The sequence below is a fragment of the Lichenostomus cassidix genome, chromosome 5 (assembly GCF_008360975.1).
Source record: "Lichenostomus cassidix isolate B80296 chromosome 5, HeHo_3.0, whole genome shotgun sequence".
Lineage (NCBI taxonomy): Eukaryota > Metazoa > Chordata > Aves > Passeriformes > Meliphagidae > Lichenostomus > Lichenostomus cassidix.
The window spans coordinates 47,318,410-47,342,559 of NC_139486.1; the positions used below are offsets into that span (position 1 = coordinate 47,318,410).

General features: G+C 38.0%; 1 protein-coding gene across 7 annotated transcripts in view; it reads left to right on the plus strand.

Annotated features, from left to right (window-relative positions):
* The window catches only part of KCNQ1 (potassium voltage-gated channel subfamily Q member 1), a 333,012-nt gene that overhangs the window by 149,943 nt on the left and 158,919 nt on the right, over nt 1–24,150 (plus strand). The window lies entirely within an intron of this gene.

Sequence of the window (24,150 nt, forward strand, 5' to 3'; positions counted from 1 at the left end):
ATATGGGCTTTTATTGGTAATAATAGTTATGAGATATAACTATCATTATGATAATTAACTAGCAAAAGCTGAAGAGTCATGAAGAGTGGAATTTAAAACTAATTAATTACATTTGTAATTGTTTTTCCTTGTTTTAGAGTCATGCTGTAGATACCCTTTGGCACATTCTGAAGCGCTTGGCTTTATATTGAGAACAGAATTTTTGTGCACACCTTTCGGGGCAATTTTGGGGTCTCACACCATGGCCAAAGTGGGTTATGACTCCCTAGAAGGACAAATTGCTCTGTACTGTGGTACAGGAGGGACATCTTTCCATGTTCTAGTGCTCATTGGAGCACTATGGGAATAACAAGAGCAGTATTTCTGTGTAATGTTCCTCTACAAAATACTTCCTTCCTAAATGGAATGAATATTTGTTTCCTAAACTGTCTCTGGATCTCCTGACAGTGGCAGAGGGCTTGTTTAAAGTGCCCTGATCGCTGACATGAGAGACTGCAGGTGCACTGAGTCGTAGTTCAGTGTTCGCAATAAACTGGTAATTTGGGTTTGATTTTTTTTTTTTTGTTGTTGTTCAAGTTTTTATTAAGTGGTTTTTTTCTAGTTCCATCTTTAGTGGTTCTATGATGCCTTGTTTCTTTGGCAATATCCAGTATTTTTGTTGGTTCCAGTTAGCATAAGATTTTGTCAGTTGTAATACAAGTTTTGCACATTATTGCCGTTAAGAAATACTGCTGGGCAACTTTCATCTGGACTTGGTGCTCTGGTCCAGTTGACAAGATTGTCAGTTGTCCAGTTGAAAAGTCAGTCAAAGATTGGACTTGGTGATCTTGAAGGTCTTTTCCAACTTTAATGATTCAGATTCATTTATCACTGTGTGTATGTGTGTGTAAAATCAAAGAAAGGACCATAACTAATTCTCCTTTAATTCCTCGTTGCAATAAACATTTAAAATATTATGGAAAAGTAGCATCAATAGGGTTTGCCATTTGAAGCTGGCTGTGACATGAAACATGTGAACGGCTTTCAGGGTTGGGCTTGAGAGAAGGCCATGATTGTCTTAGTTCTGTCATCCATAGTTATGTAAATATTTATTTGACTTTTATCGTAGGTGTTTGTGGAAAGTGGTTTCTTGCCCTTATTTTCTTGCCCTTTGTGGAAAGGGCAGGTTTCTTGCCCTTATTTTCTGTATTTTCCCCCTAAGCAGTGTGGTATACCATGTTCAATTGCTTTTCAGTCATTCTGAGACTAACTGAGCAAATTCTAAGATTTTTTTTTTGCCTACTATAAATTATCATATATATATGTGTATATATATATATGCAATAACAAAAGATTGCTAAAGGCTTAGTTGTTCAAAGACCAGACTTTCTCTAATGACTTTTTGTTGCAAATGAACATTGTTGAAGTGGCTGTAATGTTCACTAACGTAGCACTTTCTTTTTAAATTAATATTATGAATTGTGACATTCAGTGGGAGTGCTTTTGATAATAAACACTGTGACTCTGTAATAAAAGTTTGCATGCTCTGGCCTTTACAGTTTCTTGCATCAGATAATGAGAGTATTTTATATGTGCAAGTGTCAGAGAAATTTAACCATACTCTGTGACTAATACTTATTATTAAGTCTAGATATAATCAGTAAAATATCAGCAGAGTTGCGTGCAACCAAGTGTGGGTCAAATAACCCTTTTATTTTTAATTTATTGTAGCTACATGGATACAGTCCAGAGCATACATACTCCAAGTTTTGACCCACGGAGATGTACATGATAAGAATTAAAGGGCTATTTTTTTAATCTGGGACTTGAGAAGAGCTTTTACATTAGGGGACTTAGCCTATGAAATCATCTTCCTAGAGCAGTCTTTGAGATCACTATGCTTAGAAGCTTTTAACGTTCAACGCTATAAAATGTTCGTGGGAAATATATATTGAACATTGGCTGAGAGGCAGGCAAAAAAGAGGGCAGGTTTAGATTATATATTAGAAAGAAATTCTTTACTCTGAGGGTGGTGAGGCACTGGGACAGGTTGCTCAGAGCAGTTATGGATACCCCATCCCTGGAAATGTTCAAGGCTAGGTTGGATGGGGCTCTGAACAACCTGGTCTAGTGAAAAGTGAGGCTGTCCATGGCAGTAGGGTTGAAACAAGATGATCTTTAAGGTCCCTTCCAACCCAAACTGTTCTATGATTCACTTCATTCCCCTCCCCTTCTCTTTTCAGCAAGTTCCTGCGTGTCTCTCTCTGTTCCTATGTAAAGGTATCTGGACTCACTGAATTCTTCAATGCTTGCATAAAATGCTAATGGGGCAGCAAGTTCTAGTCTGTTTGTGAGGGAGAAGCATCTTAATTAGACACTTTGAACCCTTCTACAGCCTATGATTCTAAGCTAACATGCCCAGAGAGAGAAAAGAGAAGCAGACAGAGGCTTAGGGTGATACAGCAGCATCAGTGCATTGGCTGAGGAAGATTGGTTTATGCCATGACGTGTAAGCAAGTCATGCTCCATGGTCTTTAATTACGCAGAGTAACTGTTCTATTTTCAGCAGCAGCATGGAACTGCAAGTGGAGGCTGAGTTTCAGTCTGCTCTTGCACCTCTGGGACGGGGCAGCCGTGCTAGGGCTCAGTCAAGGACACTGGCAGTGATATTTTTCATTCCCCAGCAAGTGCCAGAGATGGAGTGTTGCTAGGCTTGTCACATTCTCTAGCATGCTGAGTTACATGCGAAGAGCAGATATTTCTAAAGTACTGCATTCATGGTTCATTTGGATGAGCAGGCATTTCTAATTTGGCACCAGCCTAATGAAAAGATGCATTCCATTCCAGATTCCAGCAGCTGCAGACTTCATTGACTCCAAAGATAATGCCTTTAGTTTTGGCTGTGGAACTTGAGAGATACTTCAGCTAACTGCTTCTAAATCCAGTGGGTTTTATACGTAGAGGGAAAATAATGAAATAAAATAGTTACACTTTAAATTCACCCTAATGTTAGTTTTTGTTTGAACTGTTGGTAAATCATATATATACTCTGGTAGATTAAGTAAGAATTTATGGCATGTTTTATATGCAAAAAAAACCCACCCTAGCAAATCCAAACATATCTGACAGAAGAGGTAATGCAGAGGACTCTGATTTAATATATACATGCTAAGCAGTTTTCCAAGCAGTGGGAGTGAGTCATGTGCTTTCATTCTGCATTTCTTTGGATTCTGAAAGGGGAGGTTGAAGGGTAGCAGCTGAGGTGGGAATCTTATATATTTGGAGGTAACTAGAGTGAGTGGTATATGTAGCCTTGTATGTTTGAAAATAAAGGTGAAATTTAGATATTCTATTAGATTCAAACTTTTTTAAAGTGTTTAATGTATACATTTCTCTCTGACATTCTTTTTCTTTCAGTGTTCTTTATAAATAATACACCTTGTCTGCTTCCAAACTGATAGAAGTAGCCCTTCTCCTAATATAAATACAGAGCAGATGAGTTCCCACTTGTGAAACTTTGATAGAAGCATTTGCCTGGTAATTCTTTCGATTGTTCTCTTTGCTTTAACCTAAAAATCAGTATTGAATTAACTTGAGTAGATTAAGTTGAGGAATAATCCATTAGACTGCTATTGATACCTGAAAATTAATCACTTAACATATAATTTTTAATCCTTGCCATGGTAACTTCAGTTAATTGAACCAGCAACACCTGCAATACTTACAAGAAAGGTATGCCTGCTCACTCAGAAAAAAGGCAGGAACTTTAAAAAAGGAGGAAGAGTGCTGCCAACGTGACATTGTTAACTTTTAAAACCAGTTTTTACAGATCTAGTTTTCCTGCACATGTAACTTCAGCTCTGAAAGTCCTGTATTTTAACAAAGTTGTGTTCCTTTCTATGCTTCTGCAAATTTCTACTGACAACAGAAGCTTTGAAGCTTTTTAATAATATTGTCTGAGAACGATGTAAAACACTTTGTAAAGTTGAGAGCAATACATTGATAGATGGCCATGTTGCATAAGGTTTTCCTCCCTGAAAGCTACAGAATAAGACTTGCTGGTGTTGGAACTGGAAACGGGAGAAGGGACAAGTTTTGGTGAGGTGGAGTGTTGAAAACAGGCCAGATTTTCTATGCAATGAAGTGAGAATGAGATTTTTTTTTTTTTCATATATGTAGTAGGGTGAGAGGTGGGGTGCTAAGCTGTTCTTAGACTAACTGGAGAGGAATCATAAAAGAACAGAGGAAGCAGTATGAGGAACATCTCATGTTGTCATTTGTTCCAGTGAGATGACCTGTTTGAGTGTTCAGAATGTAAAATTTGGAAGTACTACCTAGAACTTCCCAGGAAATAAATGAGAGAGTCAGTAATTTCTAAACTGAGAGTCAGGTAGTCAAACTTCTCTGTTGATACTGAACAGAAATAATCTGACTGATAAAAATTATGTTTTCCTGACCATTTAGAATTAATATATGGTTGTCTCTTATATCAAGTTACTTGGGCTTTTTAAAACCCAGCCTATGAAAATGGGGATCTCACTACCAACACCTGGGTTTGAGATACTTACCTGAAAAATTTGATGAGTTTTTCTCATTTTCCTTTAGGATGATTGGATTTATCTCTTTTGATTGTATTCCATTTGTAAAAGGAGCATGTTTTATTTCATGATGAGCCAGGATTCTGTGATAGATGAGCTTTCACCAGTAGAATGGGCATATCTAACTGAAAATTCTTTTATGTGTGTTTTGAGGTTTTGGGTTTAGTCCTGACTTCATTCAAGATACCAAAGTGGAGAGACTCATTATTTTTTCTCCCCCCACCTCAGGTTTAGCAAAGTGTCCTTTGGCTTGGGAATTTCTGTGCCACGGTGGCCACAGTGGAAGTTTTTAAGTCAAAATTGTCCATCAATGACTTTTTTTATGAATGCTGCCACAAGAAAACCTTGGCAGTTTATTCAAATATTATCTCTTGGAATTTACTCAAAACTTAAATTGAGGAGGTAGTTCTGATTTATAACTGAGGCAGATAATGTAAATTCATCTTTGTTTTTACAGGCATCTATTCAGCATAAGTGCTCTGGACTGGGAAAAAAGCCCTCAACAAATCATAAATGTAAAATCCAGACCCAGATCTCTGAAGCCAAATGCACTTTTTAAACACAAATGGCAGTTCTCCTAAAGAACAGGTTAAGCAATTCTGATATCACTAGATTTCATTAAATTGTGAAAGATTGCAAATGTATTTAATTTTAAGAAGTCTTGTAAGCCACTAAACTGGATCGTTTTTCGATTTAGTGGCAATAATTACTGAGTAATAGATCTGGTGTATAAGATGTTTTATACTAAGCTTAGATCTAACAGCAGGCTTAAATTAGCCATGCATTAATGGCACATTGCACTGAAGAAGTCTATTTTAAATGAATACCTAGATTGAATAAGTAAATACAGGTTTGCATTTTGTGGAAATCCCCCCAGTTACTCCTTTATCTTATGTTTGCTCAGCTTTTACGTAGTGTATATTAAGTCACAATGATAGCTAGGAAAAAAACATAGCTCTGTACTTGTTATCTTACAGTTTCTTTACATGATTCCTCCAAAAAGAGTGCTTATAATGCCGTCACATTTTTCCTGGTATCTTCTTCTGTAAGCTTAATTAACCTTTTGGAAACACCACCGCTGTTATCAGATTTCGTAACAAAATATTGTGCATGTGGTTTTCATAACATTTTTACACTCATTTTTTGGTGCTAGGGTAATGCTAAGGTAAAAAGTTAAACACTGATATTCCAGTTCCTCAGGGGAGCACTCACTGGTTTTTATCTTGTCTCTATTACTGAATTCTTTTGTGATCTGAACTCTTTTAAATATAAAACACTCCCATCTTCTGAAGGGAGAATATGAGATCTAAAGATCTGAATTTCCGAAAGGTTGAGATTGATGGGAGCTGTACTTGGCTCTATCAAGTGCCATGTGACTCTAACTGCAATTAATTCTTCATTTTCACCTCCAGAAATGCAGATATTCTGTCAGGTAATACTAAAAAAGACACCACAAAGATATGCTAAGGGACTCAGCATAGATGTTTAATAGGTCCTGGTGCTGACTCTGGTAGAATTATCTCAAGTATCTGCAGTTGCCCTCAGGTCAATCAGAGCATGGAAAATGAAAGGTACATTCATTTGGAAAAATCCAGCTTTTACACATGTAAAGTTAGTTACTGGTTTTGGCCATAACCACACTGTCTTTCTAGTTTTGATCTGCAAATGAGAGTGTTGTCGTACCAGCCAGCTGCCAGGAGTGTTTTGGAGCTAAATGTATTGATTTTTCTAAAGTATTTATATTCACTCGTGGAAGGGCCTTGAGGTATTCAATCATTCTTTATTCATCATAAGGGTTGGAGAGTGTGAAGCAAACCCAGAAAGGATGTCACAATTCATGAGTAGGAGAAAACAAATAGCTTCTGGAATGAGTGGTCCCCTGTGTGAAGTCAGGTTTCCAGGGCTGTGGCACAAAAGCTGGGAGTGAACATTTAGTTCACTCGTCTAGATGATAGCACTAAAGGAAGAACTCAAACTATGTGCTTTTCGTTTTCTGAGTGCATGTCTCAGCAATAAGAGATTATACATAATAACCTTCCAAGCATGGACTTTTTTAGCACTTTTCCCACTGTGTACCTGCAGTAAACCTTCTCAGTGAAATAAACTAGTAGTTTATTTCAATTTCAGATAAAAATTATTATAACAATGACAATGTTAGGGTTTTTTTTTTCCTTTTGTAAGCTCTTTATTCCCCTCTGAAATTTTCTCTTACTACAGTATATTTAGGGCAAATCATGGGCACATGTTCATCCTCAGCTGTAAAGGAATGCTTTTACACAAAATCAGAACAAAGTTATGAGGGTTTTTAGAAACATTCATTTGTTTTGGTTAATACAAAGCAATGATCCAGCTAGATGAAACACTGATGCTATCATACGGGTTTTATTACATAGAACATTGTAGGGAATATAAAAGACTTTATTTTGTAGTCCACCTCTTCACACAGTCCAGGAAAATGTCACTAAAAACAATGGTCAGTGTCAAGCACAGTTTACAGGAGTTTCAGGGATGCACTGAAGGGCATCTGCTCTACCTCTGATATTCCAGCAAGGGGTTTTTCCTCACCACAGGTTTCCAAAAACACCCATCTGGGGCGTGATTTGGTCTACTGGGTGCTGTAGGACTCTAAAAATCCATTTCCTCTTCCTATCACTTTGGAACTAGAGGCAGCTAATGCCATATTCCAGCCAGGTTTAACATGTTGCTATTGAATCCAATAATTATAGGGATTTGTGAAAAATTTTCAGTAATAATTACACTCTTTGACAGATTTGTGCCTTGCTGAAAATGTGATTTTGTAGTGTGTGATTGATTACCCAGTAGTTAGTCTCTTTAACAACATGAACAAATTCTTTATTTTATTACCTGAAACGTAACAGAACATTTATCCAAATGTCAGTTCACCAGTTGGCCATATTAGTTCCATCTCAGGACAACCAAATCCCAATTACTTTGAACTGTTCCTACTACCTCATAAAGAAGTGACATTTTTGTGCACAATCCCTTTACAAGAACAAATGCCAACATAAAGACTGGTTGGTTCAGAGAACAAAATATGCCGAAATTTACTTAATCTCTAGAAGAACTGTGTTTGAGTGGCTGTACAATTGTCTTTGTTTAGCTCACATTCAACAAAGAACATTGAATTTAAGGAGACTTTTATTTTCAAGTTGAACAGAAACAAGGAAAGCAGCAGAATGAGCAGCAGGACATGCAGCACAGAGTGCCATGTGTTCTCTGTGAGAGCAGAGATAACGTGGCTGGGGATAACAGAGCTGCACCTCGGCGCTCGCAAGCACTTGTCCACACATGGAATTATTTAGGAGCAGCGAGTCTTGAATAACTCCATGTGCTGACACTCTTGTTTCTGTTTAGCTTAACACACTTTGATGGGCTAAATTAGACCAAAATAAGGCAACTTTATTCTGGAATAAGTGTGTCTACACATGGAATTATTCGGGAATAGCTGTTCTTGAGCAGTCATTACTAAATAATTCCATGTGGAGACAGTCCTTTAATCTAGCAAGTTCTTAAGTCATTTCTGAAAACATGACTTGGTTTCCTGTGTTATTAAGGGACAATCTATATATTTTTATCAAAAGTATTGTTCTAAAAACCCCACCATTTAAGTCCCAGCTGGTATTGAAAGCTGTACACTAGATAAGGGGGGAGTGGATATCATTTTTTTCAGACATGATTCAAAACAAGACAAATTTATGGCAAAATAGCAATTTTCAATACAGCTCAAAGAGACTCATCTGAACAGTTCTAGAGTACCTTTACTATGAAAATAGCTTGAGAAAGATGATTATTGCTTTAAGGTGGTTTTGCCTATCAGTTTTTAATCTGATTGTGTTTATAAATTAAGACAAGAAATTGTAAGTGACAGAATAATAATGGATATTATGCTGTTTGCCTTACAGTGAAAACTTGGTTTTTATAATGAGGTGATTTTTTCCCCCTATGTTAAATAGGTACATGGAAATTCATTACAACCAGGAGTTTCAGGCCAGTGTAACTTGGTGCTTACATTCTACTTAACTATACTGTGTCTTAATGCATTTATCCAATTCACTTGTCTAAGTTACCAGAGGAAATCTATTGCTCATTGGACAGTTTAGCTATTTGAAGAGGTATGTTATTGCCTTGAATACAGATTACATAAAAAAGATTCAGAATTTAAAACATATTCTTTGAGAAACCATTAGATTATCTGTTCTTATCAGAAACAAATGAGCCTCAGTAACAAAATATTCAATATTTCTCTATAAAGAGATTTTCTGTAAAGAATGAAAGACTCTATAGTAATTGTTAAGAAGTTCAGACAATGTCAGGTTTTTTCAAAAAGCCACGTTCTGGGTCAGTGTTATTTTTGTGTTCACAAATGTAAACACACAGCTCGGTGTACTATTGTTAATTCAGAGCAGTGAAACAAACGTGCAGGGTTCACATGGTGGAGAGACGTTTAAATAAGGACTAAATGCGTGTGGCACAGGAATACTCAGATGGACCTACTGTTGTGTGAATAGTGATGGTTCTGCTGGGACAAGCTGTCACTTCCTGTAGCCAATTTCCTTACAGTGTAAGTCAGCAAAAGATGTATGCTCTGTTTTTTATTTTTTGTCTGGCATACAAATCCCCTATTTTCTGTGTGTATACAAAAATGTAGATTTTGCTGCATTGTTCTCTCCCACTCACATGAATCACATTCTTAACTAAAGGCAGCCAAAATAGCCTTCAATGTAAGCCTTTATCCTAAACACCAACATTAAAAAATTATCCTGCCGTGAGATCATAGCCGACTTAATTAAAACAAGGCTAATGTGAAGCAGCATTGTACCTGATTTGCCTGTCAGTGTCCTGTTCTCTCTCTTTATCATAATGGAGCTGGCTAAGAAGAATTTGACTGCAGTTTTCTTTCCATAAACGCAAGTGAACTTTGGCAAGATCAAGACATACAGACAGTATTATTGCAAAGTCATAAATGGGATTTCTGTGGATGCTTCAAATACCTTTCTGCAGACTGCCAATAGCCTCCTTACTGGGTTGATTCATTGTGGGAGGCTTGCTGGATAAACACTGAGGTTGTTGCTGTGCTGATATTCAGGTGCAGTTGTTCTGTGTATTACTGTGGGCTATTGAATCAGCAGTGGGAAAGGGGCTTCCAAAAAAACACCTGCTACTTTCTGTGGGATACTGTGTGTGCACAACATTGCGTGTCAGAGCTCCTGAGACCCAGCTCTTGTTTCAGCAGCCTTTGGGTTGTTTAAAATCATGGTAAGATTATTTTCCCACATGAAGAAGCAAAAAAACTGGAATTTTGGTTAACAAAAGCTTGCATTAGGAATCTCTCATTTGTAGCTCTGCCAAATGTGGGTTGATCATAGCAGTCCTACTGCAGGCTAGGTTTTGGGTGTTACCAGAGAGGCTCTTGTAAAAGTGCTGCAGACACATGGATAGAGCCATCAGGTGAGTTGCTTCCAGTCTCTGTGAAAAAAACCAGGACAATTCTGTTGGGAAAATAAACAAAAAAATGTTCTGTTTTTCAAGTGAAAAGGAGGAGCTACCTCCCTACTTTATAGGTAAAGATGTTTCTCTGCTTGGGAACATGCTTTGTGTCCCTTTTTTTTCCATGGTGCCTCCAGAGAGGCAAACCTCTGACTTTTTAGCACCCTCTCACAGGTGCTAAGATTTGCAATTTAAAGTCTGTTTAAACCAGGGCTGCATCTCTTTCGGTTTGTGCACAATTCTCTCATCAAATGTTGATGAACTTCTTCTAGATGTGATAAAAGCACCAACCACATGCCCTTATAATAAACAGGATTACATGTAGTGTAGTACAGCCACTACTAAAGAGGGAGAAATCTCTTTTAAGCCCCATGTCAGGGTTTTGTTTGAGGTAATCTCAGGCTTTCACATATTTGTATTAAATGAGAGATGATCAAAGCAATTAGTCCAGATACCAGTACTGGTTTAGGAGCATTACACTTGAAATTGCTGCTTCACCCCTTTTCTGCCCAGGTAAACCTGCAAATTGCAGCTCAGTGTTTACTTGGGGATTTCACTGGTCTTTGGATTTAATACTGTGCTCAAGGGCCCCCTTGGATGAGGTTGTGTTCTGGTCCATATGTAGCTGCCATTCTGTTAAGAGTAAGATGCTGCTCCTCTAAAACCTTAGAGAAGGAAGGGACCAAGTGAAGAGTTTCTTGTGGATTCGAACTTCCTGCTTAGTGCTCTCTGTAAAATGAAATGCTGTGTTTAGTAGACTTTTTTTTTTTTAATATGAAGTGAGGAAAAAACCCCCATACATTCCAGATGTTTGGAGTTTTTTAGTTGGAAAGTTTGTTAAGAAGAAACTGAAGTGTATATATAGTGTATGTGCAGATAGATGTGCACTTTGTTAGCATGTCAGACTGACCCAACTTTTCTGTGTAAACAGGGTTAATGAACCTTGCAAGGCACAGGATTAACAAAAGGAAAAAGGAGCACAGGAGTAGTGAAAATGGCGTCAGCATTAACTGGGGAAATGGATTGCTCTTCAACTTTGTCCATTTGGCAGCACTTGTGGGCAAGCAACATGACATTTCCTCTCTCTTTTCTTCTTCATTTCATTCCTTGTCCCCTGCTTTGCACTCTGCCAGCTATTCAAGAAATGGACTTTATTCATGTGTGCAAAAGGCACAGTTTACAGATGCCTCCTGATCTTTTAAGGCTGTTCATTCCAGGGCAATCCAAAACTAAAATACACATTGTGAATTTAGCATCTTGTGATGTCACATCTGTGAGTGTGTATGATGACTATAATTAGAATGGGTAAAAACAGGATAAGTCTGCTACTGCTGTTAAATTATTTTTCTGGTAAAACTCCTGTGAGCACCCTGTGTGACAAGTTGTACTACGAACATATAAAAAGCAAGAATTAAGCCATGACTGTAGTTTTAAACAATTACTGATGGAAGTGCATGTTTATGAATGGTGGTGCCTTGGGTTTATGTATTATATAAAAATTAAAATGCATTGCTATTTTAAAAAGAACACCATTATCCTCTCCCTACCCTTTCCTCCCTGCCCCCTATGTTTCACATTTTCTTTCCTCTAAAAGAAACGCTTTCTGATTAAGGATCATGTTGAAAACTCAGCACTTTTTAATCCAGCTCTCTGCAGGCTGCAGTTCATGCTTCATTTAACTGATCAGTTCCACTGCTACATTACTAGACAAAATCACCAGTTTGAAGAGAGAAGCAATTATAGTAAGTCGTAAAAATGGAAGACCCCACATTTTAAGAAATTAAATGAATTTTTAAAACTCTCCACTTCTCATACAGATGATTTGGAGGGTGTTTTTGTACATGGCCAAATCAATAGCAAACTTTTCAGTGTTTTGCTACACTTTGTAGAATGAATCCACATCAAAACATGAGGTATGTGCTCAGCTGTTCAGCAGAGACTGTTAAAAAGATTATTCTGCGTGCTTTGAAATAACAGTATGGATGCATGTGAAAACGTTTCAGCAAAGTAGTGCAGAAATGCTTGCATGAACTATGAGTGTCAGACTTGATCAGTAATTGTTAGTGTAAACCTTGATGTTACCATAAATAGGGCTCCTAATCAGCCAAACTGATCCTTGATTTTGTGGAGTTGCTGGAAAATAACAGCGTGAACAGATGCATTGACAGGGACAATAAAACAGACACTGAGAGATATTACTGGAAAATATATTTCATATCCTGCTAGCAAAATCTAAAAGGTATGGGGGACTGCTTTGTAGCCCTAAATATTTCCATGGACTATTTCATAGGATTTGTTTGAGCTGTTCATCCTATTGTGCCATAATCTCAGAGAGTCCTTTCTGGTGGGTATACTTGACATAAATTCTCACAGGTTCAATACAGTTGGAACGTGTGCCTTGAAGGTTATTTTTCTTTTTTTGCTTATTTCTTCTTTTTCATATGAATGGTTGTGATGACAAGTTCATATTAGCTCTTCCTGTAGCACAATACTCTTTAAATGTGAAACAACACTTGCAAGTGAGGGTTTTCTTTTTTCCATTCTCCCCTCATTCAGATTTTTCTGTGATGTTTCAATTTCTGTATTTCAATCAAGCTTTCTTCTAAGACTGCTGACAAAACTTGGACTAGATCACCTTATTATAGTGAAAGTATAGCAATTCAGAATGTCTCTTGCAACAGACACCTCAAATTTGGACATTTGAAATACTGGGAATGTTATTAAAATATAAATCCACTGTATATTTGCTCAGTGTTTAAATGTGTTCCTCTTTTGAATAAGAAAAGCTTGTCTTGAGCTAGAACTCATCTTGATACCTTAGATGTTTAGGGCATTGTGCACTGGGTGAGTTACTTGAATCCAGTAGTTGCTAATCACATGGAAAAAGTCCACACTGACTATTTTCACAGTTATCATTTCTACATGTGCTGGCATGCTGTAAAAACAGGAGCATGATAGAAGCTGGAAAGTTGATCAGATAGCCCTGCCTCTGAGTCCTTTTCATGGTGTCAGATTATTTTTTGCTACATGTCAGCCCCGTGAGAATCTATTGTGACAATGTGAAAAAAGCTGTTTGTTTTGAGATGTTTAGTTGGTGCCCTACAGTTGAAAAATGTGTTCTAGTATTACAGGGATTTATTATAAATATTCCTAAGGCTATGTGGCACCCCATGTGGGGCATTACAGCCTGTGGCCAGCGACATAAGATCATGCAATTTGTCTTGTGAGAGCAGAGTCAAGCTCTTTACGTGATCATTATGTTGCAGCTCAGTCATGTGGATTTTCTTTTCCCACTAACATGCAACCTTATTTTCCACAGCAGTAAATGTATTTTCCCATGTGGCGTGGGCCAAAGTCTACTTGGAGCACCACCTGCTTACACAGAGCAAATTCATTCCTGAAATACGCCACTTTATAAGGTATATCCATTTCTTACAGGAACAACAAAAAAAAAATTATATATATATATTCATTATTTTTGCTCTGAACTGATGCTCAACTTAGCCCATTGGGTTTTTTTTTTTTAAACAATCCTACAGTAACAAAATAATTCAAGACAAGAATTGATAAGATTTAGCTGTGTGTTAGTCATTAGAGTAAAAGACCTAAGGATGAGATATTTTCAGGAATACAGAATTTGGCACACCTAAATAAAAGTCTCTTCAGTAAACAGCACCAGTTAGCCAAAGTAAGGTTGCATTATTTGCCTGAGTTGTTCTTAAATTGTTTAAAAAATAATAGATTTTTCTCTTGACAGTAATGCACTGATTGAAGCTGAATTGGATATACTGATGCACTGAATGCTAATAATGCTTTTTACTATTGATAGTGTTTCAGGCTCAATGACTTAGAGATCTCTAAAAACACAAGGGGGTTTTGGGATTTTTTACATTTTTATGATGTAGGTAGGTGGCACCATGATGTAGATGATTATGCAGATTCTGCATTAGCATACAGCATTTCCTTTAAAAGTAGCACTAACAGTCAAGGAGAGATTACTACAAAGTCCAGGAAATATCATTTGGTCATCTAACTAATCCCCATTTTTTTTAGAGGCAGAGGGAGAAAACGCTATGTGGATTGAGGTTTTTTGAGTTTTTTATTGTTATTACTTATGAAAAGATACCTTAGGTTAATCCATTTTGAATGTCAAGAGGATAAATCTGACAGGAGTCAGAAGAGCTCCAGTGGGACTAGCACTACAAGTTACAAAACAGCTAACATCATCCAAGACTAATTTCTTTCCCCTGTTTGTCCTACTGTGGAGGGAGAGTTAAAAGGCAATTCTTGGAGAGTTGAAAGGCTCCATAATAGGGCTCCTCTCTCTAAGGGAGTAAAACTGCTTTGTGGCCTTTGTCTTCAGGCTGCTAATAAACCATCCCATGCTGTGAGGCTTTGAGTTCACTCTTAATTCAACTTCAGTTCAGCTTCCATCAGCTTTGGTTTCCCTGTCTTTGTGAGTTGTTTTTTCCTTAAATATATGGTGTATCTAACTCACATTTGAGTTTCCTTATCCATTGCCTGCGTTTATAAATGCAGCAGCTTCTTAACACTATGTTTGGCAATTTTTGTCAAAAGACAGAAATCACCAGAATAATTTCAGTGGCTGAGAGTTTTAATGGCTGCTGCTGTATTTCTGTCTTTCTGTCTCTCTGAGTGCAAGTCTTTTTCTGTCTTAAAACAACTTACAAACGTAAGGATGCATTTATCCATGTGGATCTCTGTCAGATCTTCTGGGCAGTTCAAGAAGGTGCATTATTCTGTACAGTTGCGGTTTGGCTGATCCTACTGCTTCCCCCCAATCCCCAATTGTGTGACCAATTTAGTAACTTTTGCCTATTGTTCCTGCCCCTGCTTTTCCAGATAAGTCCAAAATACAGTACTAGGACTTGTAAATGCCAAGGAATTTGCACCTGGCAAATTACAGATTTGCCAAAAGACAGCTCAAGGGGCTGCTCAGTTAATTTTGCGATCCCTGAGGTCTGACACTGGGAGAGCAGCTGCAAAGGGCCAGTCCCAGCCCTGCCAGCCCAGCAAGGTTCTGTTTACTGCCTTTGTACCTAGACAGAGCTTAGAAAACTATGGGGGGAAGAAGGGGGATCTCCTGCCTTCTGGTGGCAAACAGTGCCATGCCTGTGATGGCAGCCAGGGCTGAGCAGGCAGCACTGCCCTCTCCATACTGAAATCTCTCAGGGATCAGGGATGGAGTTGGTGCTGTTCTGTGCGCTCTGATGCTTAACCCTTAAACTGCCACTCTCATGGAATGGCCCGTGCTGGGTCATTTGGGAGAAGGGGTCCAATCAGGGTACCTTGGCATCAGAATAGCTTTCCTGGAAAATATTGTTGTGATTGTGTCCAGAGCCAGGGGGAGCTCTTAAAATTAAAACAGACAAAGCAAAGGTACCCCAATACTTGCTTGGTTTGGGGTTTTACTCTGAACACTTGCCTAATGAATTAAACGTCCCTGCAAGCCACACCCTTTGCAAGTGAGCTCAAAATACTTGCAGTCTCAGTTTGAAATAATTTGAAGTGATGTGGTGGTGCTCAGTCCATATCCCACTGAGCACTGCTTGCATTTGTGCAGGCACACTTCCAGCATTAACAACACAGGAAAGGAGGCGAGGGTAGTCTGGGGTAGTGTGTTGCTTTGGGGACAAGGGAAGAGTCTCATGCAGGAGAAATGGATGAAGGATGAAGTACCATCAATTTAATAGTGAGCTGAGGCAAAATCCTGTTATTAAAGTGTTGGATGTTCTTTACCAAAAGGACAGAAAACTGGTAAACTGCTCTCAGAGATCTGATTTGTGACCTTTAAAGAAGTTTGCAGGGAGAGTTTAGAAGCTGGACAGCCAAGGAGTTTCACTCTAATTGTCTTCTCATCTACTTTTCAAGAAATATGTTTGTTTCCTACTTTGGGTTTAATGTGTTGTATGAACCTATAACTCTATGGCTTTCTGTTTTGATAAGATGATATGAGATTAGGTCTTGCCAAGTAAAAAAATTGGGAGTCTGATGGATATCTGCCACTGTCTTCTCAAAAATTATATATTATTGTATTATTATTATGAGAAATCAAGACAGCACAAGAATTAAGCATACAGTTGGAAGATAGAATTCTGTGTTTTTGTAAAGGTATGGAAACCAGGTTATTTCTTGCCATTAATTTTAAGGCAAATGAACTAGTCATTCTAGGAACTGGAGAACTTAGTCACACAAACTTCATTTTGTTTCTGACTGAATACTGCATTTGAATCTATAGCTACTCAGATGTGGAACTAGCACACACATTTACCTTGAAGGATGAACCCTTTGCTGTGTCATAAATATGTTAGGAATTTAGGATTTGTTATTTCCAGAGTGCTCGGTGTACGGTAATCTGCAGAGAGGTTGGTGGTTTTCTTTTGAGGTTTTTTTGGTTCTTGGTTTGCAGCTTAATTCTTATACAGGATGGAGAAAATCAGAATACTCAGTTCGATTTCAAGAGGTGAGATTCAGGTAAAACGTGTTGTGCTATTCATGAACAGGAAAAAGCTAAGTACTCCAAATGGGAAGGGGTAGTAGAGAATTCATGGATTGAGAAAGGAAGGTAAGACAAAAAGGTAGCTCAAGGAAGGAGAAAAAAATGAAAAAGGACAGAGAAAGCATAACAGGTGAAAGATTATATTGAGAGTTTTTATGCTTAGAGATAGTTGAGAAGCAGAAAGGGAAATAACATCAAAAAACCCACAGGAAGAGTCATTATAAGAAAACATCACATAAGCCTGAAACTAAATTCTGGTATTTTATGTCAATTTCTGACATTTTTTAAAATTATAGTGTAAAAGAGTAAATTTGTGCAATATCAGGGGTTTTTTGGTTGTTGGTTTGGTTTTTTATTTCTGTGTTTTGAAAAATCTGAGCCTGTTTATTATTGAGTGATATTTCTAATTTTTTTTTCCCTGCAAATCCCGCAAACCCGAATTAATAAAACCTATGTGTAGTTGGAGGGAGAGAAAGTGCTTTATTTTACAATTTTACAATCTGCCATGTTCCTCCTGTTGTTCTTTGCTTTTAGGACTGAAAATCAAACTGACCTTCGCCAGCTACTCAAATGCAGCTGAGAACACATGTTGAGAGGGCAAAGGCTTGCACACGTAAATGTGATTTTGTACCCTTGGTTCATGCCAAAAGAAAGTACAATTATTCTCTACTCAAAAGTCTCAGTGGGAACCCTGGCCATTGTCAGATGGGTGCTTTGTGCACATCTGCTGCATTGCCCAATGCTTGACTTGACTGCTCACCCTTTCATTGAGGATAAACAAGGAAATAGAAACTCCTGCTTGTGTAACTAAAAGGATATGAAAGGGTCTGTCCTCATTTGGAGCATTTGTAGCAAAGAGTAGCCTGGCTTGGAACAAGTGCAGAGGAACAAAATATATCTGCATTTTACCAGGTCACGCTGCCACATCACATGTACCATGGACAAATAATTTTTCTTCAGACTTTTAAAAATATGCACAGCCAACCTCTGAAGTATACAAGTAGGTCTCTAAACAAACATGTCAAGTGTGATTAGCATTGTGTGCAAATGGACTGGCATACAGTCCTTTCTGCCCCTTTCGGGCTCCTTTTAAAGTTGATGCTGTCAAATACCAGAAAAACAATTTTCCAAGTTTCGGTTTCTTCAGGCAAAATGGGGAATAGCCAATATCTGTAAAAGCACTTAGAATTTGTTGTTATTATGAGAACTTTTTTTTCCTCCCAGAAACTGGCATTCCAGTAGATGCAAGTGATGTCACTTAGATGTCTATCTGTTGTGTGGCTCTATTCCTGGAGTTATATTTCCATTGAGGATTGTTTGCTATTAAATTGTTTTGACCCAAGAGCAACTGTAAGCATGAAATTGGTGTAATTGTTTCTGCCTTCAGGAATGCTCACAGAAAAAGGAAGAAACCCAAACTTAATGAGTAAAAAAAAATAATCTATGACCAGGTACAGTAGCAGGAAGTTCAGGTAAAGTTGACAACTGTTGTTTTGACAGGCTTGTGCAATCACTCCAAAGTGGTTCGAAGCTGTAGGAGCCTGCAGCAGGCTTGCAAGCCAACAGAGCCTCTTAGCCTTCACAGTTTTAGGCACAAACTTTCTCTTCTGATTGAAGATCTTGGATAGGCTTGTCATACCTCAAAAAAGTTCCTGTAACGGAGGGAGTTTTATATGCTGTGTAAAATGAGCCATCATCTTCAGAAAAACTCCTTGGTTTCTTAACTAGACCAAAGGGAGGGCAGTGCCCAAGCAGGAAGCCAGGGTGCCTCAAGCAAAGCTCAGGTAGGATTTTGCAAGATGAAAGGTAAGCACATACCCTGCCCAGTACTTGTGTTAGGGTAGAGCTGGCCTACATAAACACATGCTGTCAGCAGGCTCCCTTTGTGTTTCACAGTGCTGCTACACCCTTTCACTTACACCTCCCTGCTTTCCCTCAGAATAGCTTCTACTGCTCTGTAGTATGGTCATTCCTTACCTGGACTGTCCATTTTCCTATTGTTTCAAGAGACTCCCCCTTTTTTGGTAGCCAGTGCCCTGCAATCATTTCCCAAAGAGGAGAAACTTAGACATGTTCGGTCACACTGAAATGCGTGGGCTTTGACCCTCTCATGTGGGCATACTGATGCTAATGAGGGACTTGGCATCATGCAGAAAGCGTGGATGCTTTGTGAATAGGGCATGTGTGCTGCTTTCCCTTAAGAATAAACTTTGTTCCATATATTTCATACACTGCTACTTTAGTTTCTTCAAAATGACGGAAGCTACCTTACTCCCACTGCTGCCAGTATCTTTCAGCTTCCCTCTGGGGTCAGGCTCAATGAATTCTCTGCTTCAGCCTTTGTCCCCCCTTGCCCTTGCTGCTGCATAAGGAGAGGACTGTATGACTGTCCAGTTGCACACAACACTAGGTGCCTTCCAATTTAGGCCAGCAGCAAGCCAAACTCCTTTTATAAAGTCAGCTCTTTGAGAACTATATTAAACAATATCCCTACAGAAAATAGCAAAGCATATAGACTTAAAGCAAGCTGTCCTTCAGCCTTGCAGGCAATGGTAAAATACTTTCAAAACTGATATTTCATTTTAGCCCATGAATAGGTGTAGCAAGCTTCCTCTGAGCAGCAGCCAGTCATCCTCATGGAAATCTCTTCAGATTTGAAAAACAAAACTCAAATCAGGATTTACACTTCAGAGAATTCACTAGCAGTCTCAGTGAGTTTGTAGAAGCAGACTCTACTGGAACAGATTCAATTGTCAACACCTTAGTGCCATTTTTGGTGACTTAACTTTTCTTGTTTGATCCACAAATGCCTCTCCATGGGTCTGATGTTATATCTTCATAACCCCATGCAGGTGTCTTGGATATTACAGAAGTGCCTAAAATAGCACTACATGCCTCTGTGCTTGCATCTAAATCCCATGCTGCTTAAGCCTGGGCTCTGATGAGCAGGAAAAGGCACTATGTTGCATCAGGTCTCATTATTGGGTGAAGAATTAAGTGAAATTTTGACAGCTTACAAGCTTTATAAATGTCAGAGGTGGTTTTCAACAGAGGCAGAGCTAAATGCCGTGTCTGGTATTTCAACATAAAAGTGTCACCTTAAGTCATTCCTTTGGTCAGAATGTTCCTTCTGTAAGGTTGAAATCCTGTTACCCTCCTTGCTTCAGTACCAGGTACTGTGTGGATCATGAAGTGCTCTCAAATGTTTGGATTATCTTCCCACTCATGTATAAATGCAATTAAGGTTTATAAAATACTTGTAATGGTGATTTGGTAGTATAAAAAACGCTCCTTGTTGTGAAAGGTTGCAGTCTGTACTTCTTGGTGCATCACTGCAGCCATGGGTCACCTTTACCTTCCATTGCATGGCTGAAACTTGGAAACCACCTTTTGCTGTAGGTTCAGACAAGGAGACAACAATAAATATTTCCCATTTTACCTGATTGTGGATAATTTAATCTGCATTAATCCCAAAACTATTGGCATTGCTTCTTTCATCTTTCTTCTGTGATAAGTTGGCTCACTTAGCAATTCCAGAAATGGAAACTCATTCCATGATCTATTAAAGACATGTGTTCCTAATAGTCTGTTTCTCACAATTCAGAGAAGCCTGAGGAGAATGAGAGAAAAGTAGTTGATTACCTCAAATCATATTCAAGCATGTTTGGGTGCATGCAAGGTGCATCTTGGTGGATTTGCTGCCATACAGCTCCAAACTTCTCCAGCAGGAATTTGTATTAGTTTTTCTGAGCTTTCAGAGCAAAATACTTCTTCTTGGCTGCTGAGGAGGAATGAAAACAAACATAAAGACCTCATTGCCATCATGGGAGCTGGGTGATATGATGTCTTTTGAATGAGGTTTTTACTTAAAATCTTGCTGGATTTAGTGACTGGCTGAGGCAAATATTTCCATGCAAACATACTGGTAATAAACCAAGTATCTTTGGTCTAGACTCTGAGGGAGCAGGACTGCTTATTTTTTTATGCTCATTTTTATGGGGATAACAGGTAGTAGATAAGAAAAAACATTTCTGAGGATTGAGAATGACGTCTCAAAAAAGAAAAAACACTTTAGTAAATTCTTGGCACAGCAATGTAGTCTATGCATAAGGATATGAAGGAGACAGGGAGAAATTTCAGAGCTCCAAGTGCCTTTATTTACTGTCTTAACTACATGAGGTATATGGTGGGTTTGTTTTGTTACAAACATTGGCCTGACTTAGCTACAGGAGGCAACTGACACTTCTTTCTGGAGACTGAATTAATTTTCAGTTTTGTTTGACACATTTGGACTAATCAACCCAAATGACATCATGGACATCAAATTGTGCTGGCATACATCCTAAAAATGATCCTGTTGGAAACTTCCAGCTAAATTTTCGTCAGTGGAAAATGTACTTTCAGCAAAAGCAAAACTTCATGTGACATCATGATAAGGTTAAGAGTTTTTCTGTCAAAAAACTTTAAAACTTCTGTATGGTCTCCTATCCTACCTGAGAGATTTTTAGATTGTATAGTTTGTTACTTGTTTTGCTGAGCCATGGCACTTCCCTCCTCATTCTTTAGAAGGAGGAGAAAGCCAAGACTTAAAGAAGGATTGGAGACTCTTGGGTGATCATATCAGTATTATAGCCCATCCTGTGAAGGAGAAAGTTTACCTCAACTTGTTTGGTGGATTCTCCAAAGGATCCTAGCCAACTTCTAGCTGGACTGCTGCTATCACCTCACCCAGTTTTCTGAGGCACAAATGAAAGATTAGCAAGAAACTGAGAGACCTGGAACTAGAGGCTCTCATGTGAATATGGGATGGAGAAGAATTTTCTTTTTTTTTATTTAGAGAGCTTTAAAAGCTTAAGGCAACTTCTAAATAAGTAGTTATGTCCTGTTGAGCTGTTTCTTCTGTTAGCCAAAACAAAATGCAGAAACTGCCTAATCTTGAAGTGAGACAGTTTGTTTGCAACAGATTCTTTTTTTTTTCCCTGAATATTCCATTTCCACACCTTATTTTTCCTTACCATAGCATCAACTACTCTTTAAGATTTGACTATCAGAGCTTATCCTGTGTTGGTTATAGGCCATTGCTGTATATAGTTTTCATCAATGATGTTTCCCTGCCCTATTTGATGCTCATTCAGGTAACTTTTTTCTAAGCAACTCAACTTTATTTTCACTTTGTAACTGACCCACTTTTTTTTTTTTCCTTTACATTTAAATCAGTATACCATGCATAGTATATCTGAAAATGCTGCTCATTTTTCATGCACACAGTATTTTTATTCAGGTTGGTAAAACTGCAAAATAAGCTTAATCTCAAAACTAACCTTTGGAAAGAGAATTCAGAGGGAGGATTAGAGTCATAGTCAGCCCACTCCTCTGTGGAGTCTGCTGAACCACTGCAAAATAAGGATCTGTGGCTAATCTGAGTAGTAGCATAAACCCCTTAAATAAGTTTGTCTTTCAGGTGCATAAAAATGTTCATTTCTAAGCATGTATTACATATTGAAGAAATTAATCACAGTATGAACTGTTTTCAAATAGAAAGTTTGTTCTCTGGCTTAAACATCTTTGTATTTGTCATTTCAAAAATTTTTTTCAAGTATTTCATTTCTATGGGAAAGTATGGGGAACTACAATTAGTTTGCATTATGTTGCTACAAGCACAGGGACTAAATATTTGTTGAAGGGATTTTGCTACTGTTATCTGAGGAAAAGATATTCCTGAAAGAAGACTAAGGAATTTTTTGTGCAGTTGGCCTCCAGGTACCCTCAGACACAAAAAAACCCCCAGAGATAAAATGGTGGGAGTGGTTTCCTGAGAGTTACTGATGCAGAGGAAACTGTTCAAGAAAAAAACTCAGCAAAATTAAAATACCTGGATTTTATTGTGATAGAATGGAACTTGTAACTATCCTAATTGCCTTGGAATGATGTTAGGGATTGTTTAATTATATTCTCCCCCTCCATGCAAGGTTGGAGTGCTAAAGCCTGCGGTGTTCCTTGCACAAAAGTTGGCTGATAGGAGGAATCTGTCCTGGTGCTGTCTTTGGGTCAGCCCTGGTTATACCCAGGAGCTGAGCAGGGCTGTTTGGAAGGCAGCCTTTTGTGCCCTGTCCTGCTGTGACCTGTGCTCTTCAAAGTGCCCTGGTGACCAGCCAGGACAGCTGGTATCTTTTATATGAGGTGAGAGGCTTTTAACGCAGTGGGGGGCAGAGCTGGGCTGCTCTCTAATACATGTCAGCTGCCCATAGCCTCAAGGACAGTACTGAAGCCAGCATTAATGGGAAATATCCCTCTACCTGTAGCAAAAAACATCATTTTGTTTGGCTGAGATGGTTAAAAGTAACAGATTTGGATTAGATTTGGAATAGGTATTCTACTTCTGCAAGATGATGCAACTTATTAATACAGACTTATTCTTTCCTACTGATTTTGTATTGCATTGAAGGCAAAAAAAAAACCAAAACCCAAACTACTCAGTGCCGAATAATGAAAAGACAGAGGAACAAAATTATTACTTCTAAAAATAACTATTTGGAAGTATCTGTCACTCACCTTCATGTGATATCATTCAGGCCTACAGAAAAAAAATGTAGAGGAAGCAGTATTGCATCTCTTATTTATAAGAGATAAATCCAGGTGCAACAACATTTTCAACAAATTTTTGAGTGGAGGTTACAGAAACTGTAAATTATATGCAAGATATTTGAATTATTATCAAATTTTGCATTATGTAGAAGAGATTAACTTGTACTTTTAGACGAATAGAACACTGTACCATCCGAGAAGAGTATTGAGCTGAATTGGAAATGTATATCAATAAAAAGGGTTTAAAATTATGGAATCAGTATTTTCAAAAAACCCCTAAAGTCTAAACGCTTGTGCTTGAAAGAATACCAGTTCGCAGACAACTGTTGATTCTTGGAATATCTGGGGTCTTGGAAATTGTTTTGTCAAAACTGCCTGGAAGCTGGATTTCTTTCTTATAAGTATCTGGTTCTGGCTACCCTGCAGACTAAATTGTTCTGTAATCCCATTCCTCTTTCTGAAAGTAAAATAGGATTAAAACATATTTACAGATCTAGTAAAATTAAATCACTTGGTATATGTATAAAATAGTATTGTTAGTTGCTGTTACTATTAATCAGAGCAATTCTAAAAATCTTACTATATGGAAGTGGGATTATTGTTCCATATGCCAGTTGTTAAGAGCAGAACCAAAGATACTTTACCTAACATAGACTTATGGTTGGTGGATTTATTTTTCTTTTTACATTTACTTACAATCTTCCTAAACCTTTTCAGATAGCCTTATGTAACATTTAATCACTAAAATAAGATTCACTGAATAAGGATATAGTTGCTGATATTTAAATCTAATCTGTTATAATACAGAAAGTTTTCTGAAGTCAAAGTTTGAGTTTTCAAGAAGTGTTTGTTTGATCTTGGAGAAGATATCCCAGTGATTAATGTTAACGATAAGGTGTTGATTGGTGCTCGGGAGAACCTATTCATAGGAACAATAGACTATTATACTCTACTTTAACT